The following is a 25,587-nucleotide window of genomic DNA, read 5'->3' on the forward strand; positions in this document are numbered from 1 at the left end:
AGCAAACAGGGGAGTGAGAGAAAGCATTTCCCTGCATTCAAGAAACAGCAATGCAATTACCCAGCAAGATTTATTTCAACACGACACTGCAATATCCCATTCACCAAAGTGTATGCAAAAACCATGGACATCATTTGGGGGCAGCTAGGAGTACCAGCCGATACCCGTGGTCATCTCCTTGGTAACCCTGGCACTGCATCTGCAACACCTGCCCTACTGGCCCTCCTGCTGAGATATCAATGATTGATTAATTGCTCACTGAAAAAATAAGGTTTGCAGAAATAAATCACTTTTGCGTTGGCACTCTAAGTGAGTTTGCTTATGTTCACCTTTTCAAAATGATGACTGCTTGCGCAATGGGAGTGACTGCCACAAGTATTTTTTGAGGGAGGGCATGCTTCGTCCATTTGCATAAGAAAACTAAGCATTTTCCACAACAGTACATGCCATGTAAAATTCAGAATTAAATGGGCCTCATTATGAGAAGGGATTATGTCTAGTTCCCTTCCCCCTAGTCCACGGCAGCCATCTTGGTTTGCAGTTTTTTTCAAGTTGAGAAACAGCAAAAACTATTAGCATCTCGGTATGAAACAGTAAACTTCATTGTAACCTGTGCAAAGCAGTTACTTCTATGTACGTCTGTACATTTAGGAAATAGCATGTTTTATACAGTATGCAGGAAAGAATGGGGATGGCTTGCGGAATTGATTACCACTAGTTGTTGTGTTCCTCCTGCCTTCCATCGCAACAGTTCAACATTATTTTACCCAAAAGATTTCAGTCAGGATTTAGTTCATATTTTCAGATTCATTTAGAATGTGTCATGGTGCTTCGTACATCCACCTTATTAAACACAAAAGACTCCTTTCTGCTCGTTAAAGAGCACAGTGTAAAATGAGTTTGCTGGAGTAATAATCAAGATGGGATGCTAGAACATGTGGTCTACTGGGTAAACCGAAGACAGTGAAATACGCACAAGTTCTGGTTGCTCCACCTGACCAATGTGTGTGATCCTGGGAAAATCACCCTACCTTGCACGTCCTCATTTTCCGTAACTTCTCAAATTCAGATCACCAAATGTGATACAGTTACATATGCACTTTAATAAAAAAGACAAGCTGAATCATGTACCCAGAATTTCAGGCTTTACCTGCCATAAGATGACAGTACTTGGGTGGTTGAGACTCTGTTGGCATTCACCGTAGCACTTGGGCTTGTGAAGCGGCAGCTTCCATACGATGATGTCTATGGCATATGAGAATTCACTTTCTCTGTAGGCTACATGAGGTTTCACTCAGCATTTTATAGACGTTCCTGCCGTGCAAGGCAGTAGTTGGCATATTATGGCTATAGATGGCAGGTGAGGCTTTAACAGATATACAATGCCAGTGACTAGCCATATGAGGCAGTACTACCATCAGAAATCAGTGGTCCTGGCCTAAAATGGTCCTTTTGGGTGTTCCACTGGCATATCATGATTGCGTACCCATTACATATTGGGACAGCAGTGCAGAGAATATATGGTTCGCAACTAAAAGAGCCTTTTGTCCGTTTTAGAGATTGTTGTTGTTTTATCAATGATATGATATGATAAGTGATTTATAACGCGCCTGTACACAAGTGGTTCCAGGCGCGACAAGAAAAGGAAGGAGAGACAAAGGGAGGACAAACAAACGATCTTACTAGGCCTTGTGTCATTCAGATCGCGCCAGTGCAGATCTTATGATCGTTTTTTCACTTTTGCGACCAGTGGACGAGAAGCAGGATTTAACGCCCGGCACATTCTGCCATTCTAGGAGCTATGGCCTCAAGGACGGAGAACCTCCCATTGGCAAATGCCAGGAGCAGGCGGGGCTAGGTGGGAGGGGCTTCTCTTTTCCCATGACCAGCACTGCCTAAGTCTAGCACCACCGGTGGAGTTGGTCACCCCTGGGGTCACATTGCCAAGGCTGGATAGATGGTCCCAGCAATGGATGCTTGGTGCATGTTCACCAAGATTTTTAGCAATTTAATTTTCCTTTGTGCAGGTGGGCTTGGGGTTTTTAAACTTTGGACACAGATGTTTTTCATGGATTTTTTGCGCGGTGCAAAGTCACTTTGCACTGCCAAAAAACACCCTGATTCACAGAGCGGTGCAAAGTGTATTTTTGCAGTGCAAAGTGGCTTTGCACTAAACGTTCCATGAATCGGGCTCTAGATGCCTCATCCTTCAAATCCGTTTAGAGATCAGACGTTATTAAGAAAGCAGTGAAAGATTTGGGGCTCCATTAATGGTTTGGCAGTACTTCCTTTCGAAATACCACCATGCTCTAAATACAGTTACAACACGTGTAAGGCACGCGGCAACAGGTAGGATCTACATCAGGGGTCTGCAACCTTTGGCTCTCCAGATGTTTCGAACTACAGATCCCACGATATTCGGCTATTCACTATGCTGGTTAGGGATGATGGGAGATGTAGTCCGAAAATATCTGGAGAGCCAAAGGTGGCAGTCCCCTGGTGTACAGGATTTAGACCACTTCGGAGTCTCATAGGACTTTATATGGAAATGCAATTTTACCGCATGTGACATTACCACAGGCTGAAATATCAGATGTGGCAATGCTTTGCGTGGAGAGGCAGTTTCCATGGGTTTCAGATGTGAAACAAATCATTCGGCAGAGCTGTGCAAACAGCAGTATTCGGAAATACTGCATGTTTTGCTGTTTCCACCATACGCTTAGCTTAGTATGTTCTGCTGCGTGCAATGGCTTGCGCAGTCTGTAATTCAGAGGCCGGCGCACATGCATTGCACTGTTGCTACAGAGGTGTCCACTGGCGCCTGTTAACTTTTCAGCATTATTTACAAAATATAGTTTTTTTGCAGTGGCCATTAGTGTAAGGGTAGAGCAAAAATGGCTTGGCGAATAATCAGTCAGCGGAAATGCTGTTTTGAACCTGTGATTGCAACATTAACTGGCACCTTTGCAACATTACCCGCCACCAGCGCATTTCATGCAATGCTGCTTGTTCTCGGTCTTTAATGCGCGGGTCCACTGTGTATTTAGCGGCATCTCAAACTACTCTCAAAAAGCTTCATTGTTTTTATACAATCTCAAAAATGGTATCCATGATTTCTTCATCTGTTAAAGAAACTAAAATGAATGCAATGCTTAAGGAAGCCAATTGATGGGAAAACGTTGCTGCGCTGAGAAATCGTATGTAAATAAATCCTAAAAGTCACATAGACTTCAGATCAGGTTATAAACATTTGCATGGTTACGTTTAGTCTTCATCAATTTTTAGGGCCCGATTCATGGAATATTTGCCCGGTTCAAAGTGAATTGGCATTACTGAAAAGTGACTTTGCACTGCCGACACAGACCCTGATTCATGGAACCGTGCAAAGTGTATTTTTGCAGTGCAAAGTCCGGGCAAAGTCAGTGCATAGTCATTTTTGCACTTTGCATGGATAAAAATACACTTTGCACGGTTCCATGAATCAGGCTTTGTGTCGGCAGTGCAAATTTGAACCGGGCAAATATTCCATGAATCGGGCCCTAAATTGCCCGTTTGAGAAGATGTCCCACGGTATCGTTGATCAGCCCTTGCATTGATTAGATCTCCAAGCCACTGGTTGAGTGAGTCCCATCAGTAATGGTAATAGCCTTGCTCTATTTACTTCTCTCTTTTCATTTCCTTTTCCTCGAAATAATGACTTCTCTTACAGCAGGCCTTTCCTTTATCATTTGCTGCAGCATTAGTGCAACCCAGGCATCCTTCACGGGCTTCATTATAGTCTTAATCAAAATGGCCTTCGCCGTTTCGTGTTTCAAGCGCTGCTATTGGCCCTCGGGTGGCTCTCCGCTTCTGGCTAACTGGCTGCACAATTAATGCTTCTTCCAAGCAACAGTAATGGGTTTTCGTACTGACTGGAAGCATTATCCGTGTAGTGATGAGGGGTTTCCAGGTGAGGGGTTGGTAAAGTTCATCTCTTTGTGACTTTCCTCCAGTGATTTCAGTGGAATCCCCCAGCAGGGAAGTCATTTCACCAAAATGCCAGGGGTAGCGGAAGTGACACCATGCGACCCGTGACCTCTGATGACATCACAAGAAGTGATGTCATTTTACCCTGCCCCCCCTACTGCCATTACAGGAAGCAATGGCGCATGACGTTTCACCACTTGACCAAACAGGAAGTGGCATCACATAGCATTGTTCCTAAATACTCTATGAAAAATATGGTTACGATATCACTGTAATGTTGTATACATTTCATGCAAGAATGGGTCACCATATGCATCGTTAATATCACTGTGTATAGGCCCATTTTGCCAAATTACTGTGAAAGTAAGCAGACGTCCAAGGCCAAATGATAATGATGTGTTATTGTATAGCGCTTACGCCTTAGCACTTTATATAGGACAAATATACATACAATATCACCCAGCCTGAGTTGGTACTCATTTAGCAACCTCAGAAGGATGAAGGATGAAAGGCTGAGTTGGTCTTCCCGAAAATTCGAACCTGCAACCTGCAGATCACACACACACATAACAGCAGCGAGCGCTCAACCCACTGTGCTATTTTACAGGCTATAGCTTTTTAAACCGACTATAGTAAAATTAGCAATTACATGTCTGAATGTTCTCAAAGTCCAAAAGTAACTTACACCACAGGAGCTTCGGTTTAAAAAGAGAAAAATAAGAATATATATATTTTTTCGAGGTAGCAAGGAGACCACTTTTTTCGGGTACACAGCTCAGCCCCAATGGAGACCAGTGCAGGCAACATGTTTCCATTTGGTTTTCACGTTTAATTTTACAGTGTAGCACATGTCACCTTAAGGTGGGTGCTCCAAGGACATTTTGTGTCACTTTTGTTTTTCTTTAGGTACAATCCTAGTCACTTGTGTGATGTGTACTGAACAAGCTGCCGGCAGTGAGCCGATTTTTATCTTTTTCCTGGGGCACAGCCAGGCACTTTCATTTTGCACCACAATAATGTCTTTTCGAGTACCATATACTCAAAATGGCTGTTCCTCGTGGCACAAGTCCTGTTCTTCGTGCCATCTTCTTTGCTGGCCATCTTCTCTGCTTTGCAGGTCGGAAATTGCAGAATAAGGCCATGTACTTTTGTGGTAGTCTCGGGATCGGGTGGTAACGACACCGGGGCTCATTGTGAAGGTACTTGCTGCATTTGGGCACTTAACTTGGGCACTGCTGGATTGAGTTGTACAGATGTAATATCGCTTTGTTACTGGCAGCATGGAACCGTGTTTCTTACCAGACTTTGCCCTTGTTATCTGTACTTGCCACCTGATCTACCTCCCAGTGATCAATCACTCTGCCACTGAGAGCTTGCTCACAGACCTTAGTGTGAAACTGGTAGCACCTTTAGCTTAACTACTCAAAACCCCTCACCAGAGTAGGTTATGAGTTAGCTTGTGTCTCATAGAAACATCTAGCCTCTCACAGGTTGTGGTCTTCTCTTCTGTACCAGTTAAAGGGCCACATTACGAGTTTGGTGGTAATTCAGCGGTAAATCCACTGAATTACCGACAAACTCAATTACTGTTATCATCACTTGGTCCCGTGCAGTTACCACGGGATTAGAAGTGGTGGTAATTCCCCATTTTTGGTCTCTTTGGGACTCCATGGGGACTTTTGGCGGATTTACCACCAGCGGAATGACTGCATGGTAAATCCACCAGTGATTGGAGGCAAAGTGGAGAATTTACCACCAGCAATATGCAGGAGGTGAATCCGCCACTTTTACTCCAGAACTCGGCAGATTAACCACACGTTCTTACTGCATGGTCAATCCGGCAAAAATGACAATGTGGCCATGCTGGAAAAGTGGCAGAAGCGGAATTACCACCACTTTTTTCCACACCGCCAAACTTACAATGAGGACCATAGTCTTGTGTTTCTCTGTGTAGCCATGAGGTGGCTGTGGTTGGGTCTAAATGAGGGGTGCCTTTTTTTAGCTTAGAGGCCATCTGTTTGTGGGAATGGTTTTCAGCATGTATTGCTCATATCTGTTCACTTGATTTTGCACTTGGACTCCTAACTTAATATTTGCATTCGATATTGCGCCATGTTGTGTCTCCTTTGTAATGCCTCAAAGCAGTTTGCTGATATTTTGACAATATAAAATAAAACTAGAAGTGAATATGTCTCCAGGGTCTCCAGTATTTTCGTGACTGCTGTTTGTTGGTGCTTTGTTCCCATTAGTCCTTCTCTGATGTTTTTAGAGTTAGTGAGCCCATACCGTGATTTCTAGTTCCTGTCATGTTACAGAACGATAATATTCCAGTGGCCTAAACGGCCATTTCTTGTTAGTATGAAGTTTTTCCTTCTAGGTCACTTCAGTCCTCCAAACTATACATATGTTCTTACTTACTATCAGGTGGGTCTCAAATTACTCCACCCATCTTTATCTGTCGTACCGATGACGGGTGAGTTTTTTCTCAATTGTTGATTATTTGTTGATTGTTTCGGATAAGGTGGTCTCTGGATAATTGATGTTGAAGCTCTCTTGTCCGTTTCTCTGGCAGTGACCTCCATTGGTCTCATTTAGATCTTCTGACCAGGTCACTTGCATCTTACAGTTACTTAGGGCCTTGTTACGAGTATAGTGGTGTAGGTAAAAATGGCCGTAAAGTGGTGGTAATTCCATTACTGCCACCGCACTGCCACATTACGTTCTTCTTAGACCTACCATACACAACCCTGCTTGCTATTCCTGCTATCTGTTCGCGCTGTGCTCTGCTGTGACCAGGTTGAACCTTAATTTAAGTGTTCTGGTCTTTCTCCATAACACCATGCGCCCTGATGCCCCCGGGCCTGCGGGTTGCGCGTTATAAATAAAATAAATACAAAAATACTTTTAGAAGTTGGTGGGGTGGATGTGCAGAGCAGGGCTCGGTTGGTTAAAGGGCTGTACTAGCACGTGGCATCCTGGGTTCCACTTCCTGTAGCCCATCTATTTATCTTCACCTTACTTTTTTCCTTTCTCACACTGCTCCTTTACTTTACTTTGGCTTTTTATCTTTCTATGTCTCCTTTTTTCCTATCTGTGTTTCTTTTTTGATGTTTAATCTTCTTTCTTGTTAGTTTTTGTCCATAGCGGATCAGTCCCCACAAACATTGTGGACATTTGCACTTTTCCAATATGGTCACCTTATTGGCTGTCTTCTTTTTGTTGGCAATCAGCTTACAGACCTTAGAGGTTCTACCTGTTCAGTTCTTCTTTCTCTTATTGAATGTTGTCTTTCATATCTTGGTCTATTTAGCTGTTTGGTTACCCACATCCCCCAAGAGGTCAATGGCTCTTATGGTCTTCCAGCAGTCTACATTTTGGGAGTGCTTCATTTGAGATGCACCTCTGATTTGTAAAATCTCCAGGGTTCCCGTAAAATGTGCTGCTTATCCACTGGTTATTATTGTTCTTACTCCTCCACACTCGCCCTAGCCACCTACCGTCATAATGTGTCTTCAAAGCACGGGAGTACGGTTGCCTCGCACCGGTCACTTACTAAATGGGTTACAAGCTGTGGTGGAGCAGCGAGGAGCCTGCTTCTTATGGTTAACCCAGCAAAAGGGGTAGGGCTGCACACGTGTTTCATCATACAAAGAGCTGGTCTTCATCATCTGCCTTAGCTTGGTCTGGCCACTATGAGCAATCAGGCTGGTTTCCTTTCAGACTCTACCGGCTACCGAATCCCTTCATCTTGAAGGCATCTAAGAGTACATGCCCCCACACTACATGGATTTGGACGGGGACTCCAGCCTCTTCTGAGCATGATTGGAGAATGTTCGATATCCACTTCGCCGTGCGTCGATTGTAATTGCTGCTGTAACCGAATCAAGAATACTAAACCTAAAACTGCTACATAGGTTTGTGAAGTGATTATTGTGAAATAGAATGCTCAATTTAGGATTTCACTAAAGGTGATATCAGTATTGTAGTCACTCTGCACCTCTCACCAACTTTGGTTGCTCCTTTCCTCAAAATGACCACAACTGTGGTGCAATATGAGCCTTGCGGCATTCTAGCAATGGTTACCGCATGCTGTACTGCCATTACAGCTAAAAATATACTGGGGAGCACTTTACCGCCATTGAACCAGTAACGGAAAAGCAAATGCTAGACTTTGCACAATCGACACAAATTCCTCAAATGGTAATGTGTGGCAAACTGGAGGACATTTTGAAAGTAGGACCCACAACCCGTTCTCAGTCGCAGAAGGAGTAAACCACCGAGCCACCATTACCACCCCAGACACCCGCTCACGCCAGTATCTGACGGATATTCATGAGCGGTACGCAGTTTCGCACAAACTAGGCCAACCTCTCCTGGTGTCTGCTCCCAGTCCACAACTTGAAATTGTACAATTTCACAAATCCGTTGTAAAATGGATTATTTCTGTTTTTATAACTATTGGGTGATTCTGATGTTTGCCAAAACATTTTTTTAGCCGCTTCTAAGTTTCTCATCATTTCATTTTCGGCTCTTGCTGTTGTCAGCATGGATATGCCAGTTAGTGTCCTTGGTGACCGTAAACGTGTATGAGAAATGGGGTTTTGGTGTCAGCATGCCACGTTTTGGTATTGCGAAAAATAGAGTAAATATGCTCCAAACAAATCGTGTCAATTGTGTATTACTTTACAGGCTGCGTTTGCAGCATCTGCTCTACGTGAGGCGATGAGGGCGGCAGCGAGATTTTTTTTTTCCAGCTTCAAGATGCATTTGGTAATGCAATACTGTAGGTCTTCCAGGCCAGGTAAAGATCTGTTTTTGGAGGAATTGGGCAGACTTTTCGATAAATACCTCAAATGTAATGCATTTTTACACTCTTCATTTACACACAAGGAAATCTGCCAAAATAGGTCATGTTTTCTTTCCCACAAACACCTGCTGGTTCAGATAACTTCAATTAGGGCATCAACATCAACGCGCAGTCTGTGAGGTAAATGTAGGGTGTTGCATAGCAAACATTCGTGCACACTAGCATCATAATCAGACCCATTGTGTTTGTTTGTTGGTTGGTATATATGTATTCAGTCATTCGTTCATAAGCAGGCTACTGTCGCTCTGATTTCCCTGTCAGTCCATTTTACCTACTAGTCTTCAGTCGAGCATGTTGCCCAGGTCTCGCTCCCTTGTATGAAGGCATTTCCAGGGCAGAGCTGCTCTACCGCCCTGCAGGCCACCCACCTTACAAAAGGCGCGCTTCCTCTTTCTGACACAAAGTGCCCTCAGCGAACTGTCAGTGCTCAGATCCTACAAACGTCTTGCGCGACGTAAATGCACAAGCGGACGGAGCCTGTCGTCCATGTTTGCTCTTGCTCAGCAGCTTTTCCGCATCGAGTTGCAAATGAATGCCCCGGGTGCAGAATCAAAGGACGCCGGCCTGCCATTTCTGTCTCCTCTCGGTCGTCTCTAGCAGCACCGCTTCTTTCCTGGCACACTCTGTTGGGAAGCATTTGATTTTATACCTGTGGTCAGAGGCCTTGCTAGGGGGGTGGGGGCTGAGGGGGCTATAGCCCCGGGTCTTTTGGTTGTAGCCCAGGATAGAAGCTCAGGGGTTACAACCAAAAAAGCTAGCTAGCCCCCATTCCTGACAGTCCCACAATTAGCATAGCCCCGAATCTTTTCCAGGCCTATCAACACTCCTACCTGGGGTCTCCAATTGCGAGCTCCGACATCCACAATTATACCAGGTGTTCAGAATAACTGCTCGCTATGTAAATAACCTCCATTTACATTTACTGAATTTGAATATGTTTTGTGTGGCGATATTCCTGCCTCTCAGCACCATATGATTCTTTAATGCTGTTAAAGTTATTGCCCTTAATACTTCTAGCACCAGGGCGCAAGGGGCAGTTCCTTTGTTGAGCACTTGTACCTCTGCCATGTTATCCGACCAAACTGCAAACTGTTGCGCAGGTCACTGCTCCAGGCACATACCACTACCCATATAGTAAATATTTCAAGCAGTGTAATGTTCCTGGTCCAACCAGGTGCCTGCTAGTTTTCTGGCCACACCTCGGCATACCATTTATTGCACACTCTACCGCCGAAGCCACTTGCACCTGCCGCGTCAGTAAAAAGCACTCTTTTGTTCTCTTGGTCAAAAGGCGTGTACCAGATAACCGTGCCATTGAACTCTTTCAAAAACTCTTCCCTTAGTGCTAGTTTTTTTTTAATGTTCGTGCCCAGCCTTACCCTATGGTGTTTTCATCCTCCTAGTGATAACACTATTCACTTCATATTGCAACATTTTTTGGCCCCTTTTTGTCTAGAAAAAAATAAATAGTATCACCAAATCTCAAAATCGTACACCACGGAGGTAACGAGGTTACTCGTAATGAAGGATAATTTTTATATTTTTTGCTATATTTAGGTGTTGTCCATTTAATGTTCTGCCTGTTAGTGCTGTTACCCCAACAACAAAACACCAGTACTTGTCGTCCTGCCTTAACACAATGCAAGGCCTATATGTGACTTTTTACGGCCCCACCCGCAACAACACGAGACCATGCCTGGTATTTTGCATCACCTCCCCACAAATCAAGACCCATACCTAGCACCCCCATACCCATAATTGGCACCATGCCTCCCCACCCATCAAAACTCCATACTCAAAGTCCCCCCACCCTCATCTGATGCCCTGTGTTGTTCCCGAAGCCCCCCACCTCCCTCCAATGCCCCGTGTTGTTCCCTCTGTCCCTCCAGCCCCCAATGTCCTGTGTTGTTCCTGGTGCCCCCTCCCCCTCCGATGCCCCGTGTTGTTCCCTCTGTCCCCCACCACCCTCCGATGCCCTGTGTTGTTACTTCTGTCCCCCACACCCCTCTGATGCCCCGTGTTGTTCTGGATGCCCCCCTCCGATGCCCCGTGTTGTTCCCTCTGTCCCCCCACCCCCCTCCGATGCCCTGTGTTGTTCCCGATGCCCCCTCCCCCCTCCGATGCCCCGTGTTCCCTCTGTCTCCCCAACGCCCTCCGATGCCCTGTGTTGTCTCCGATGCCCTGTGTTGTTCCCTCTGTCCCCCCACCCTCCTCCAATGCCCCGTGTTGTTCCTGATGCCCCCACCTCCCTCCGATGCCCGTGTTGTTCCCTCTGTCCCCCACCCCCCTCTGATGCCCTGTGTTGTTCCCTCTGTCCCCCCACCCCCTTCCGATGTCCCATGTTGTTACCGTTGTCCCCCCAGCCCCCTCCGATGCCCTGTGTTGCTCCCTTTGTCCCCAGCCCCCTCAGATGCCCCGTGTTGCTCCCTTTGTCCCCCACCCCCTTCTATTGCGACGTGTTGCTCCCTCTGACCCACACACCCCTCTGTTGCCCCATGTTGCTCCCTTTGTCCCCCCTCGTTTTCATCATGTTTCTCCCTTGTCCCCTGGTTTTGCTCCCACAGTCCCCCCACCGCCCCCTCAGATGCCCCGTTATTTGCTCCCTTTGTCCCCCCACCCCCTCCAAAGACCTGTGTTGCTCCCCTTTTCCCTCACCACCCCTCAGTTGCTCCCTTTGTCCCCTCGTGTTGCTCCCTTTTTCCCCAAACCCCTCTGATGGCCCGTGTTGCTCCCCATGTACCTCCTTACCCCTCCCTATCCCATGCCCTCCCCTGTTATTTGTCCCTTTGCTCCCCCCTGCCCTCTTCCTCTGCTTCTCCTTTGTATTGTTCTTCCCTCCCTCCCCTCCTCCCACTCCCTCTCTGTACCCTGGTAACTCTTATGTTCCTTTGCATAGACATGTTTGATGGCTTCATGTCCTTGTCCCACCCCCACTTCTTGCTCTTCTCCTTCCCCTCTATATCTCACCTTCCCCTTCACCCCTCACCTGCCTCTCCTGCCCTTTCCTGCAATACCCCAATTGCCGTCAGGCATAGTAATCGTAGTTGCCTGTCATTCGCAGCCAGCCTCCCTCTCCCTTCCCCTCTCTTTCCCCGCTCCCTCTGTCCTTTTAGTCATTTGGCACTTACTCATATCACTTGTCTCTTGACCTTTGATAGCAGCTTGTCTGTCCCCCCTGCCCTCCTTGTCTTCTCCCCCTTTTACTCTATTTGATCTATACTCATCACCGGACCATACAGGATAGTCATTTTTTGTCCCTCACCTTTCCCCTCACCTCACCCTCCGCTTCCTCTTGTTATGCTCATGAACTACATCAATTGTTGTCAGACTGTTACTGCTTGTTTGTTCCCATTTTCTTTCCCCTCCCCTCCTTAATTGTTTCAGCACTTGCACTATCAGAAATGTCGCCAGGCTTATCATGATAGTTATTTCACATTCTGAATTGTATCAAGGACTTGTAAGAATGTAATTTGTTTTCTCCCATGTTCCCTTCCTCCTTGAAGCGCTTTGAAACACATTGTGTATGGGCGCTATACAAATAAACAATCGGTTCAAATTCAATTCAATTTTTGGGAGGCCCCTCTCATCCTCAGCTCAATGCTTCCTTGAAACACTCGTCCTTGTTGTATCCCGCTGCCTGCAGAGGTTAACCTCCCTGTGAGTGACTATAGCTCCCTTACTGTTGCTTAATTTTTAGTTTTCATGCGCCCCATGATGTTGGCTAAGTCTGCTACTTGGTCTTTGGGATGTGGCAGACCCCTTCGCCCCCCTTGATTCTATATCTATTCCCAGGAACTGAATTATCTGTGATGGGCCAACCGTTTTTTCGTGTGCTGGCGGGATGCCCCATTCTTCTGTTAAGCCTATGAATCCTTCTAGGGTTTCCCCACATAGCCTGCAATCATGGGTCCCTACGAATGCAAAATCGTCCAAATAATGTACTACTTATGCCTCTGGAATGAATCTATAAAGCGTCCACTGTAGAAACAAGCTTAATTTTTTCAAAATATGAATAATCGATTGCACACCCCATGGGCAGGCATGTGTCGAACCCCCGAAATGTTAAGTATAGGTTTTGTTGCTAGGTCAGGAAAAGATCAGGCGCTAAGCTAATGTCTGGACTGTTGGGATTTGGGGCTAGCTAGCATTGTGGTTGTAGTACCTGAGCTTCTATCCGGGGCTACAATGAAAAGACCCGAGGCTATCGCCCCCTTGGGCCCCCCCTAGCAACGCCTCTGAGCATAACCATGGGTGTGAGGTCCCGTGTACTGGGAGAAGCCGAATAGCTGATCTAATGTCTGCTTTCACCAGTCAGGCCCCCCTGCCTGCCCCTCTGAACAGTTCAAAGGCCTCTTGGAAGTCGGTGTCTGTTACCGCTGCTTCCAGTGAGCAGACACCATCATTTACTGCACTGCCCATTGGGTATGATAAGTGGTGAATTAACCTGAATTCCCCTTTCTCTCTCTTGGCACTAGGCCTAGGGGTGAGCAACTGAACTTGTGGACTGGTATTTCTTTTTCGAATGGGACCCCATTATGCCGAGGTCCATCTCTTTCTGTATTTTTCTCCTACTAGTTAAGGGTTGTCCCATGCTGGCTTTAAGTTTTGGGATATGTCCAGTGAGCCCTGTCCTTTACATGGGATGCCCTTTGTAAATCCTCCTTTAGTTAGTTTGGCCGCTTCTGTCTGGTAAGGCCTCTAGTTATGCATCCATTTTCTCAACCCTTACTGGTGACCTTCCCAACGTTCTGGGCCCATCATGGGTGTTTGACCTCAGACTGTTTTGGGGCGGGTGGGGTGGGCCTGGTGCACTTAGTGCTGCTGTGCTCAGCGCCGCACCTGATACATTGATGCCTACATTTGCAGTCCTTTCCCCAGCTGCATGATGCTTTATCAAAATTCCAGCAAATTGTGGGGGTCCCTTGGGTTGGCCACATCCCTCCCCTGCCCCACTGTGCTGTGGGAGGCATGTTGTGCTGCGAGCTCTGCTGGCCCCCAAACTGCTTCCTCTGAAAAGGCTGCCCCCTGGCCGACTGGTACCCATTATCACTTCCCTTGTAGCTGCTCTGCCAATGTGATTTCTTTGGCTGGCTGCTTGCACTATGTGGTGTCTGATCCCACTTTTCTTTGATTATATTGAAAATGTAAATGATGGCATCTTGCTCGTACCACCCCACATCCACAGAGCAATCCATTTGCATGTGAAATTCACAATCGTATTAGAGCCATGCGTCAACCCCAAAAGATTTGTAGGCCTTAAACCCCCTTTGCTCATAGGCTACCAATGTTATCCCTTCTTCCGTGTATTTCAGCATTATTATGGTGAATAGGATGTGAACATATGACAGCCAATTGTCAAAATTCTGTTCCACTGCAACTTTCTCTTCCTCCGTTTTTTCATCCTTGCATATGGCATAACCCCTCTTTTGGTATTCCAAGAATGAAATAATGTCTATGAATTCTTTGGGACATATTTTCTCTTTACCTTCCTTTCCATGTGCCATGCCATTGTTTGCTTGGTTCTCCTGTGCACATCTTTCCCCATCGTTGCTCTCCCAAATGTTGTGTTAAATGCCCCCCCACTCCAGCTGTCCCTAACCTCATTAGTCTTTTGTTTCTTTTTTTCCACTTTGTATATTTTTTTTCTTCACCCAGGCCTTCAGATGCTCCCTCTCATCAGCTTCGCTAGTGTCTGCCTTCTCTCACCCGCTCTCCACTGAGTCGGATGAGCTTGAGCTGACATCTTTAGTGCATTCTTTTCTTTTCCCCTTTCTTTTTGCTCCACAGCCTCTTCTGGGCGGTTTGCCTAAGCCGGCTCGGCACGAGCATACCATTTGCAATATATGTTTTTCAAAAGCACTTTTCTCAGTACCTGTATTTATTTCTTTTCTGCTCCTCTTTCTTGGGCCCTCCGTCGCCCCTTTTTTTGCTAAAGTGCTGGCCTCTGCTCTGCCTTTTCTCTTTTGCACTCTGGGAAGGGTCTTTTCCTCTGCTCCTCCTGATTCACTGCCGCTACTTTCATCAATTAGCAATGGGGACATTTCGCTGCTCTGCTCCATCCCAGCTGCAGTGCTTCATTTCCACACTGTGCCCCAAACTCCTTTTCTGATCCTTTAACCCAGGAGCACAGCTCGTTCTCTCTTTGGCCTTGTTCCCCCACCATTCCTTCCTGCCCCTATCCAGCCCAATGTCCAGCTGGTCTGGAGCAAGAGTTTAGAAAGTTGCTCTGTTATGTCCTAGAGCCTTTTATTTGCTCACACTTCGTGAGAGCTCTGCTCCCTGCTGGTGGTCCCTGGTAACCGTTGCTCCAAATGTGAATGGCTGGTATTATCTGACCCTTCTTGCCCCCAGCAAGATGTGGGTTATTAAAATGCCTGTAAACCGTAGCCATGATGGGACGTTGCACGTCGCCGCGTGCAGTATAAATAAACGGGGCGTTCCCCGCTGCGTTAGAGCTACCGGGAAGCCCAAACTGGAAAGACGTGTGTCGGGTGTGGTCTTTCCAGGTTGGGGGTTTACGGGACCGCATGGGGCAAAGGACGAACCCCCAACAGTGGCGACGAGTGATGTCGGATGCCCGGGCCCGGCGGTGAAAGCATTCTGAATTTTTTCCCTGAAACGGAATAATCGGACATCTCATTTCACGCCGTGGCCGCGGATCACACACGCGGCCATTTTGTCGGTGAGGCCGTGGAACTTCATCAGGCTCCGTTTCGGAGGGTGAAGGTGATCCACGTCTAATTTTTGGATATTCTGATTGCAGACAGAGTAATCTGCACACCCATGCCTGGTTTGTGAATTTCACTCCAGATTTGGGACTTCTACGTCGAGTGAAAGCTAGGAGAAGGGCTAATATGGCTGGGCCTGCTTAGCCCACTTCATTTTCTCAGCTTAATTATTGGGACACCTACATCCTTGAGCCTTGCAGCGGCAAGGGGACATGGTGCTTCTTCATCCCTTTCATCATCAGGACGCTGTGGCTTCTTCTTTGTCCCCTTCATCATCAAGGTGGAATGCTACAGTGGAAATCTTCATGTGGTGTGCTTCTGTCTTTCTCTTCGATTTTGGTGCTGGAGGCAGCCTCAGGTGAGCTGTGGGCAGGATACCACCACCTCTCCCCCAGGTTGGACTGGTGCTGTGCCTGGGTGGGGTGACCAATCCATGTGGAGGTGGTGGGTGGCTGAGTTGCAGCCCTCAGGACCCAAGGTGGGGGTGCCTGTGCGCTCAAGCCCATGAGTGACGTTGAGGCCGCGGCAGCCGCTCAGCTTTCCCAGGACGGTGGTCACGTGGCTGCTCATCAGCAGGCCGTTCGGCCCCCGGTGCTTCCAGTGCAACAGCCAGTGGCGGCTCCGCAGCTGACCCCTCAAGTTCAAGTAGGTGGTCTAGTTCCTGGACCCCAGGGGCCACCGGCAGTTCAGATTGCTGCTCAGCCAGGACCTCCAATCATGGCTCCAGCACGAGCCCAGGCGGCCCTGCAGCCCATCCCCAAATTTGATGCGTCGGGCCCACCATCCAGTATAGGGCCCCGCTGGAGGAGGTGGGTTGGTCGCCTCGATATGTATTTCAGGGCCGCTCAGGTGATGGACGACGACAGCAGGGTGGCCACGATGCTGTACTCCGCGGGGCCTGCAGTCCAGGAAACTTTTGAGTCGCTCACTCCAGAGGATGCCACCTACGATGCTGCCAAGGCAGTACTCCAGGCCCACTTTCTGCCCCTCGTCAATGTGGACTATGAAAGATTTGTGATGTTATCGGCCAAACAAAAGGAGGATGAGACACTGGACACCTTTTATGGTCGCCTGCACCGCCTCTCCCGGGGCTGTGCGTGGGGGGACGCGGAGGACATGATGCGCACGATGCTGATTCAGGCGTGCTCCTCCGACAAACTCAGGAGGCAGGTCCTGAGAGAGCTGGGTATTACTCTGCCCCGCATTCTGGAAATGGGCCGGTGCCATGAGGTGGCGGAGGCTCGGGCAAGCAAGATGGAGGCGGGGTCCCGCTCAATAATATCGGAGGAGGCGTGTGCCGTGTGGCAGGGAGGTAGAGGAGTGAGAAGGCCTGGTGGGGGACCCCGTGACAGAGCTGGGAGAGCGGGGGAATCGTGCCAGAAGTGCGGCTACGACCTCCCCCACCCGACGGAGTGCCCGGCGGCTGGGAGGACATGTGGTAGGTGCGGCCTGCCTGACCATTTCTCGGGGGTGTGCAGGGCAGCCCTGCCGTGATAGTGCCGAGTGGCCCGGCTCGGACTTGGACCCCACGCCAGAACCGCCCACCGAACGTGGCCCAGGTGGACCAGGGTGAAGAGGAGACCCAGGGGGACGAGGCCGAGGAGGAAGAGGAAGAGAATGTTTCCTTTGTTTCCAGTGTGGAAGTCCTGAAGGGGAAGGGCAGGAGGCAACCGAGGTGTGTGGTGGAGGTCAAACACTCGCCAGTCCCAGTGCTGGTGGACACCAGAGCCTCTGTCAATGTGATGGCCCGGGGGCACTATGATGCCCTTGGATCGACCCCAAAGCTGGTCACGCCGAAAGCCCGCATCATTGCATTTGGAGGACTCGAACCAATATCGCTGGACGGTGCCTTAGTGGCAAGCGTGGAGCACGAGGGCTCGCGAATCAAAGCCCGATTCTATGTGACCCCTGTGAGCAATAACACTCTGCTGAGCTGTGCCGCTGCCGAGGCTCTCGGAATTGTCAGCTTTGCATACTCGGTGTACCTCGAGGACATTAATGACCTGCTCGACAAGTATGCCGCCCTCTTCAACGGCATTGGAAGGATGACCGGTGACCCGGTTAGGCTACACATCAATGACTCTGTGCAGCCCATTCTATTGAAACACCGCAGGGTACCGTTTCATCTCAGGGAGCAAGTCGACAAGGAGCTTGACAACCTGGTGAGTCTGGACATTATCGAGAGGTCGAGGGCCCGACCCCCTGGGTGTCCACAATCGTTGTGGCTAGGAAGCCCAAACAACCCGAATCTGTCCGGATCTGTGTGGACATGAGGCTGCCCAACAAGGCCATTAAGAGGGAGCGGCATCTCACCCCCACCATCAATGACATTATTGCCGAAGTGCAAGGAAGCTCGGTAAGACTTTTGAGCGGCTACAATCTCTGGGCCTCACCCTTCATCGGGACAAGTGTGAGTTTCTGCGTCCCTCCATTGAGTTCTTCGGGTTTGTGTTCAAGGAGGGGGGGTCTCGCCAGATCCGAAGAAGGTCCAAGACATTAAGAAGGCGCAGCCCCCCCCGAGTCAGTGTCAGATGTAAGAAGCTTCCTGGGGATGGTGACCTACTGTGGGCGTTTCATCCAAAATCTCGCCTCGAGGTCTGAACCGCTTAGGGCATTGACGAAAAAGGAGTCGGCCTGGCACTGGGGCCCACTGGAGCAGTCGGCTTTTGAGGATATCAAGAGTGCCCTAACAGCAGAGGACACCATGGCGTTTTTCGAACCGGCGCTGGCGTCGGAGATCATTGTTGACGCCAGTCCATTTGGCCTGGGTGCTGTGTTGACTCAAGTGGACCGGGACGGGAACATCCGGCCCGTGGCTTACGCCAGCAAAGCGCTCTCGGAAACTGAGCAAAGATACTCCCAGATTGAGCGGGAGGCGCTGGCAGTCCTCTGGGGTTGCAGACATTTTCGACTCTATGTCTTGGGGCGTCCAGTGACGGTGGTGACAGACCACAAGCCCCTGCTTCCCATTCTGGCAGGGTCATCCTCAAAGCCCCTGGCCAGAATCGAGAGGTGGATGCTCGCTCTTCTCGAGTACGGAGTCATGCTGGTTTATCAGCCGGGTGTGAACAATGCGGCGGACTACCTATCCAGACACCCGGGAGTGCGTGGGGGAGAAGAGTGTGACACCTGCGCGGAAGAGGCCGACGAGCACGTCCGAATGGTGGTGGAGGCAGCCACGCCGAATGCGATTCCTCTGTCAGAATTGGAGGCGGCCGAGGACGAGTGCTTTCAGATAAGCAAGCACTCAATGCAGCACGGCTCCTGGAAGTCCATCCTGGAAGCTCTGGCAGGGCGGACCCAGGAGGCCAAGACAGCACTTGAACAACTATGGAAGGTCAAAGACTAGCTGTCGTTCTCGGCATCGGGCCTGCTGCTCCGAGGTGACCGGATCGTGGTTCCCCAGTCCAAGGTGCAGGAGGTAATTACCTTGGCCCACCACGGGCATCAGGGAGCCGCCAAGACCAAGGCGAGGCTGCGGCTGAAGGTGTGGTTCCCGGAGCTTGAGCGGAGGGTCGATGACTTTGTGGCGGCCTGTGTATGGTGCCAGGCGGCCTCTCCTCTATAGCGAGAGCCGGCGATCGAGGTGATGCCCCGAGGCACGCGGCCGTGGGAGGTCGTCCATGCAGACTTTGGGTCCACGTCTGTGGGCACCCACTTCATCGTACTGGTCAATGAATATTCACGATATCTGGAGGTTGAGTTTGTCGAGTCGGTGGCCTTCGAGCGCGTGGTTGTGACCGTGGAGGTGTTTGCGGTCCATGGTTTCCCCCACACCCTGTGCTCGGATAACGGGTCGCCGTTCCAGAGCGAGCGGTTCTCTGAGTTGATGGAGAGCCTGCGGGGTGCAGCACCGGAAGGCATCTCCTTTGTGGCCCCGAGCGAATGGAGACGCTGAGAGACTGATGCGGACACTCAATAAGACCTTCAGGATCCCTCAGGGACATGGGCAGTCACTCCGACGAGCCCTATACCAATTCCAGCGGGTGTACCGCACCACCCCCCATGCCTCCACGGGGGTAGCTCCGGCTGAGGCTCTGTTCAGACGATGCCCCCGGGGTCTGGTACCCGAAATTGGGGAGAAAGAACCGGGAGTGATTGATAACCAACAGGTGGAGGCAGACCGGCGGGTGAGGATTGAACAGGAGAATGTGCGACGGGGTCTCCGGCCCCAGCGGCTCGAGCCAGGGGACGAAGTCCTCACCCGCAACCGACACCCCCATGGGAAGCTCTCGCTCCCTATGAGCCGGAGCCGTTGGACGTTGTGGCTGTGAAGGGGTCTATGGTGACAGCCTCGGACGGAAGGTCTGCTGTCACCCGGAATGTCAGCTTCTTTAAGAAACTGGGTGACCCCAGGACTGGACCACCGCGGGAGCCTAACTTGACGGAGGTGCCTGAGGAAGGAGGAGCCCCATCCAGCCCACCGGAATCCCCGGTCCGGGGGACATCTGCAGAGGGACTTCCCGTGCCGGAGGTAAGCGGGAGGTACCCCCAGAGGGCTGGGCGAGGGAAACCGGAGTGAGGGGATCCGGGTGGTTGACATTAAAGGGGCTGTGGGCGTGCAGTTGTTGTTGTTATTTGATGTGTGGTTTGGAGTGTATAATAAAAAGCAGTTGTGTGTTCTCCCTGAAAAAGGAGGAGTGTGGCGCTGCCCCGTGATGCGACGCGCACACGGCGGCGTGAGGTTGCACGTCGCTGCGTGCAGTATAAATAAACGGGGCGTTCCCGGCCGCGTTAGAGCGACCAGGAAGCCCGAACTGGAAAGACGTGTGTCGGGTGTGGTCTTTCCAGGTTGGGGGCTTACGGGACCGCATGAGGCAAAGGAGGAACCCCCAACAGCCACCAACGCTCGTGGATGGTATTATTGCCCTTCTTGGCCCCATAAAGCCGTGTGCTGCTTTGCAAGCTTGGAGCCAGTAACCGTAGCCACTGATATTGTTGGCCGGTATTGTGCGTGATTTATAAAAGAACTTGTTATTTTGAAAATGGGCCCAACTGTGTAGAGGCTCTGGGAAGCTGTGAGTGCTTTTGCTGCTGCTGCACGGAAGCTTTTCGGAAGCCGGCTTGGCCGAGCGGTAAGCCCCGTCCCCTTCTATCGTGTACTTTGCTGGACTGCAACAATCGTTGCTGATGTGCCTGGGAACATCTCGCGCTGCCTGGGCTTCTTAATTATCTGCGTGTCACCTCTCCACCGGTAGCTTGACCTGACCACCAGGATTTTACTTTTCGAGCCGAAGAGAAAGCCGGTTCCCACTGTTTCCTTCGGCATCCCTGTATCTGCACTAGCCTCGATGGACAACTGTACGGGGAGTAGCAGGATTCAATGACTCGCACACTCCTCCCTCCACATAGGGCTCCGTGCCCACTTCCTCCCAGAATTGCCGAGCAGACCGACTTCACGATTCCTCCAGCAGACACATGATGCCAGGCCGGCAGAGCGTCATGCTCATGAGTTGCTGTCAACATGCACGAACGCAACAAAATGAGAATCCTTGCCGGCTGCCCTTCTGTACGCTTATCCGTTATGGATGTGCTTGTGAGTTAAAGTGCCCTGATGCTGTGGCCGTCTCTTTTTAGTGGGACTCCTTCCTTCGTTGGAAACTGGTTTAAGTGTGGGCGGTGGGTCTCTGCCCACCCCACTGCTGCCATATCGCACCTTCTGCTCTTTTCCCCATTCTGCCTGCACCTGGGCTCCATCCCATTCCTAACTTATTTATTGTTTGCTTCCCGCTGCATCCTACTGGGTTGCCATGCAGGCCGGGGTGGGGGCGCCATCCTGTTGCCCTCCATTCCTGAGTGATGCATCCAGCCTGGCCCCCTAGGCTTAACCCCCTGTCCCACTTCCCGCACTCTATCTTCCAGACCTTGTGGGCTGTCACGTTCCTGCGGCCTATGCATTTTTAAAACTTTTACTTTAAAGTTTGTTCATAGGGGCAGGTGGGGAGGACAGAGCATAAGCCCTTTCAAAAGCACTACTGGAATACCACTCAGGGCTGGTTTAGCTAAAATTAACTGTGGACCCAAATTTGATGTCAGACTTTAACATCATAGCACATGTGTTGTCAAATATTGGAACACCTGTTTCTTAGCTTGTGGGTGAATTTGATGTTTTCTGTAAATAGAGGTGTTTTGTTTTTGTGTAGTGGTGGACTGGCCTGCAGGGAACTCTGGAAATGTCCCTCTCGGCCTCTGTGCCATGGGCCTCATTTGTGTGAGTGCCTTCTTTTTTTGGTCCACTTGCGCCCCGCCACCTTCCTTCCATCTCTCACACCCACATAACCCTTTGAAGAAACTCATTTTATACAAATCTTACTTTGTTTATTCGTCACTCTTAATTAATTTGTTACATTTCACACATTTTAATCCCTATTTATAGACACGTGTTGTTTACAATGTACTATTTGGACCTATTTTTGCCCATTTTCTTTCAGGGGGATCCCCCAATCCCTACGTAGAGTGCTTGCGCTTGTTCGCTCAGTGTACGATGCGGCCACTTTGAAAAACATTTGCATGGCCACTTTTGGTTCCTAGTCCACCACTGATTTTGTGGCTCTTCCTGTTCTAAGGGTTCCCTTTAAAAGAGGCCTCCTTGTCTTGTGCAGTGAGATATTTGGAGCCATCCTTAGTTTATCCCAATTTTCAAAATTGCCAGTGTAGCTTGTCTAAGAAATTGATGTTGCTTTGTTTGCAGCATTTCCTTATTGCGAAAAGAGGGGTGCTACAGCCTGTTATGGGTCTGGGTAGAGCTGGCGCCCCGCCTGCATTAGCGCATGACACAGACACAGGAGCCAGTGAGTTCAGTTGATAACTGGAACACGGGAAGCCGTGCGCCCCGTTTATCAGGACAGACACGTGGTCTGCCACCTGTCACCAACACGTGACTCTGCACGAGCCCTAGGAGGCGCTAGAAGTCACAACATCCCACGGCAAGAGTAAACGTTAAAGCTATGTCATGATGCAACATGAGGTACAGTTCCAAACACCTACCTTGCACAGTATTTCTTTGATCACATACAATTATTGACGCTTTGTAGTCGGGTAGTTTATCATAGGGAAGCAAACACATCATAAGGGAAACTTTATTCAGCAGGGGAGGAGGGAACACCAACCAACGGACAACACCATTGCCAGTTACTGGAACCATATTAAGCAAGCTGCCAGTCTGTTGGATCACAGCTTCACACACACACACACACATAATTACTGGGACCACTTTAAGCACATCGATGACATGCAGGCTCATAGCATCAAATGTATATCTTTACTGAGTCCTCTAGGCACTTGTGGAGATGCAGGCAACAGGTTGACATCACCCACCATCATCTGTTTGGGAGCATGGGGCATGGCCTGCCCCTGACACACGCAGCGTGGCCACAAGGATAGGCGTTGCGAGGGCAACACACATGTGCACTGACACGTTATTAGTCCAGGAGAGTTTAGAGCAGATTTGACAAACTGGCAAAGCTGCACCCAGGGACGCTGAGGGCCACATCGGCCGCAGTTCATTGGTGGTGGTGGAGAAACGGCTGTTGCGGTGCCTTGATCATTATCGGGCAAAGGAGGCCAGCCCTGCGGCTGACTGGCCAGCTGATGATGGCCTCTTCCCGGGAGGCGGCAATATCTTCACTTACTCCCGCATAAGTCACACTTTCTCTTCCCTCCCCCAGGCAGGACACACTCACGGTGGGAGGGTGTGGCACCCTTGCAGGGAACATGAAAGGCAGAGGCTCCGGCCGCACCAACCCTGTTCCTCCAGGCAGGAGTTCTGAGCAGCCCGAAGCGAGGCCGGGTAACTGCTCCCCCATGGCAGTAGGCCCAAGAGAGGGGCAGCACCATCCCGCCTGGCACAGCTCCCCTCTCTCCCCCAACAGCGAGGAGACACGCAGTCTCCAGCTCACCAAGTGCAGGAAGGGTGAGGTGTGAAAGAACACCTCACCCTTCCACAATAACAAATGGGTGCTAAGCACCCAGGGGAAGCAAGATCAGCCAGGCAGGGGAACAACAAAGATAAGCCCCCCCCAGGGGCTCAGACAGTCGGCTGCAAGGGGCAGCACTGGGTCCTATATAAGGAGCTGCCCTCAACTCAGAAATACACAAGCTGTTTTTGGACCCTGTACGGGGACCCAAACAGTCAGAGAGTTCACTGTGTACTCAGCGTCTCTCTCTCTTTTTCTTTTCCGCAAACCCTCCCACCCTAGGAAAAGGGAGAACAACAACAGAAGGAAAACCAGGACACCGTACAGTGACCACAAGTTGTGGGACAAAGAAGACGGCACAGGCCTGATGGTGTAACCTCAGGACCTGGTGCCCAAAATTAATATATGATTACTGATATTCAAATATTGTTTATTTCCATAACCGTATCTGTAACAATAAAGATCTACAGCCTTTTATTGCCAATACTTGACCAAATGTTGTGGTGTAATAATTCATGGTGAGGGAGGAGGTCGACCAGACACACGCCAACTCCCCAGCTCAACAAAGGTAAGGTTGCCTGCATGTGGGTCCAGCAGTTAATACTTGCCTGCGACAGCAGAGGCTGCGCAACCTTTGTGCTCTCCTTCAACAGGAGTTCTCTTTTCAGAATGTGGCTGCGCACCCCTTTCATCTGTGTGGCACCAGCGAAGGCTGTGCCGCTCGTCCTCACCCCCAGACAGGAGATTTCTTTCTTTCAGTGCAGCAACACGCTGCTCCCATTCCTCCAGGCGGGAGTCCTTTGCATAAAGCAGTAGCAGTCGTGGCCACGCCGGCACCATGCTCCCTCAGGTGGGAGGTTCACTCAGTGTGGCAGCGGTCCACTCCGCGCTACTCCAGCTGATTCCTCAGTGCAGCAGTGGCAGAGGCTGCATCTCTCCTATCGCCCCCAGGAGGGAGATTGACATATGCCTGTATGACGGTGGTACTCGCTGCGCCTCTCCTTTCCCCCCGGTTGGAAATTCAAACCTGAATGCAGCAACGGTCCTTGTCGCTGCTCCTCTCACCCAGCTGGGGCTCTGTCTCTTCACAGCCACACACATGCGCCCCAGGCACTCAGGCGGTGGCATGCATGGTCCTCACACCAGGACTGCCCCTGACCTCTTCCAGACATCACGCTGCACGTCCTATATCTGGCCTGCACTGGGGACTCCAGTGGAAGGTGTCCATGTCCCACGTCGTTGGATAAGATCAGACAGAATACGTGATCTCCGCATGGCAGGCACTCGCAGTAGCGACCTCCTGCACAGCTGGGCTGCATGTGGGTCATCAACTCCCTCGTTGCCAGTTGGTATGGAACCGGATACGGCAGGCACCCATCCTGCATTAGCGCATTACACAGACACAGGAGCCAGTGAGTTCAGTTGGTAACTGGTGCATAGAAAGCCATGTGCCCCTTTCATTAGGACAGACACATGGTGTACCACGTGTCACAACACGTGACTCTGCATGAGCCCTAAGAGGGGCTTGAAGTCACAACACAGCCCTAGCAAAAATGTGGCATTGCCGGAACTCTGAAGTGAAATGTTTGCAGCATTGTCTTTGTGGGCGACCCATCTTGGGTGGCAGAAAGATGTTTTTACCTGGGCACAGGTGAATTTGGTGATGGCAATGCAGTTATAAATATGCACCAAGTAGTGCACTAGTTCGGAATGGCTGTGTTGTGTCTCGGGTCTGAAGGCAGCATGGATGTCCGGCATTAACATTTTAACAAAAGTGAATCTAAGCAACAGATTCATAACTATAGTCCCGCCTGCTACACTGATATGATATTATAAGATATGATATGATATTTTATTTATATCGCGCTCGTACACAAGTGTTTCAGAGCACAACCAAGCAAAGAGAGGGGAACAAGGGAGAACAAAAAAAATGAAAACAATGATCTTACTAGGCCCAGTGACATTAAGAAAACGCAAGTGCATGGAGAAGGGAAAAAGGGGAAAGTGCGTGGAAGGGGGAGAAGTGGAAAGTGCAAAACAGAGGAGAGAAAAGAATAAATAATAAGTGAAATAAATATACGGGCAAGGAAAATGTGGTGGTGCAGCACGC

At 49.8% G+C, this 25,587-nt stretch overlaps 1 protein-coding gene across 3 annotated transcripts in view; it reads left to right on the plus strand.

Moving 5' to 3' along the window:
• CDH20 (cadherin 20) overlaps nt 1–25,587 on the plus strand; it is a 1,428,111-nt gene that overhangs the window by 1,396,087 nt on the left and 6,437 nt on the right. The window lies entirely within an intron of this gene.

Source organism: Ambystoma mexicanum, chromosome 5p, assembly GCF_040938575.1.
Source record: "Ambystoma mexicanum isolate Mex_15411 chromosome 5p, UKY_AmexF1_1, whole genome shotgun sequence".
Lineage (NCBI taxonomy): Eukaryota > Metazoa > Chordata > Amphibia > Caudata > Ambystomatidae > Ambystoma > Ambystoma mexicanum.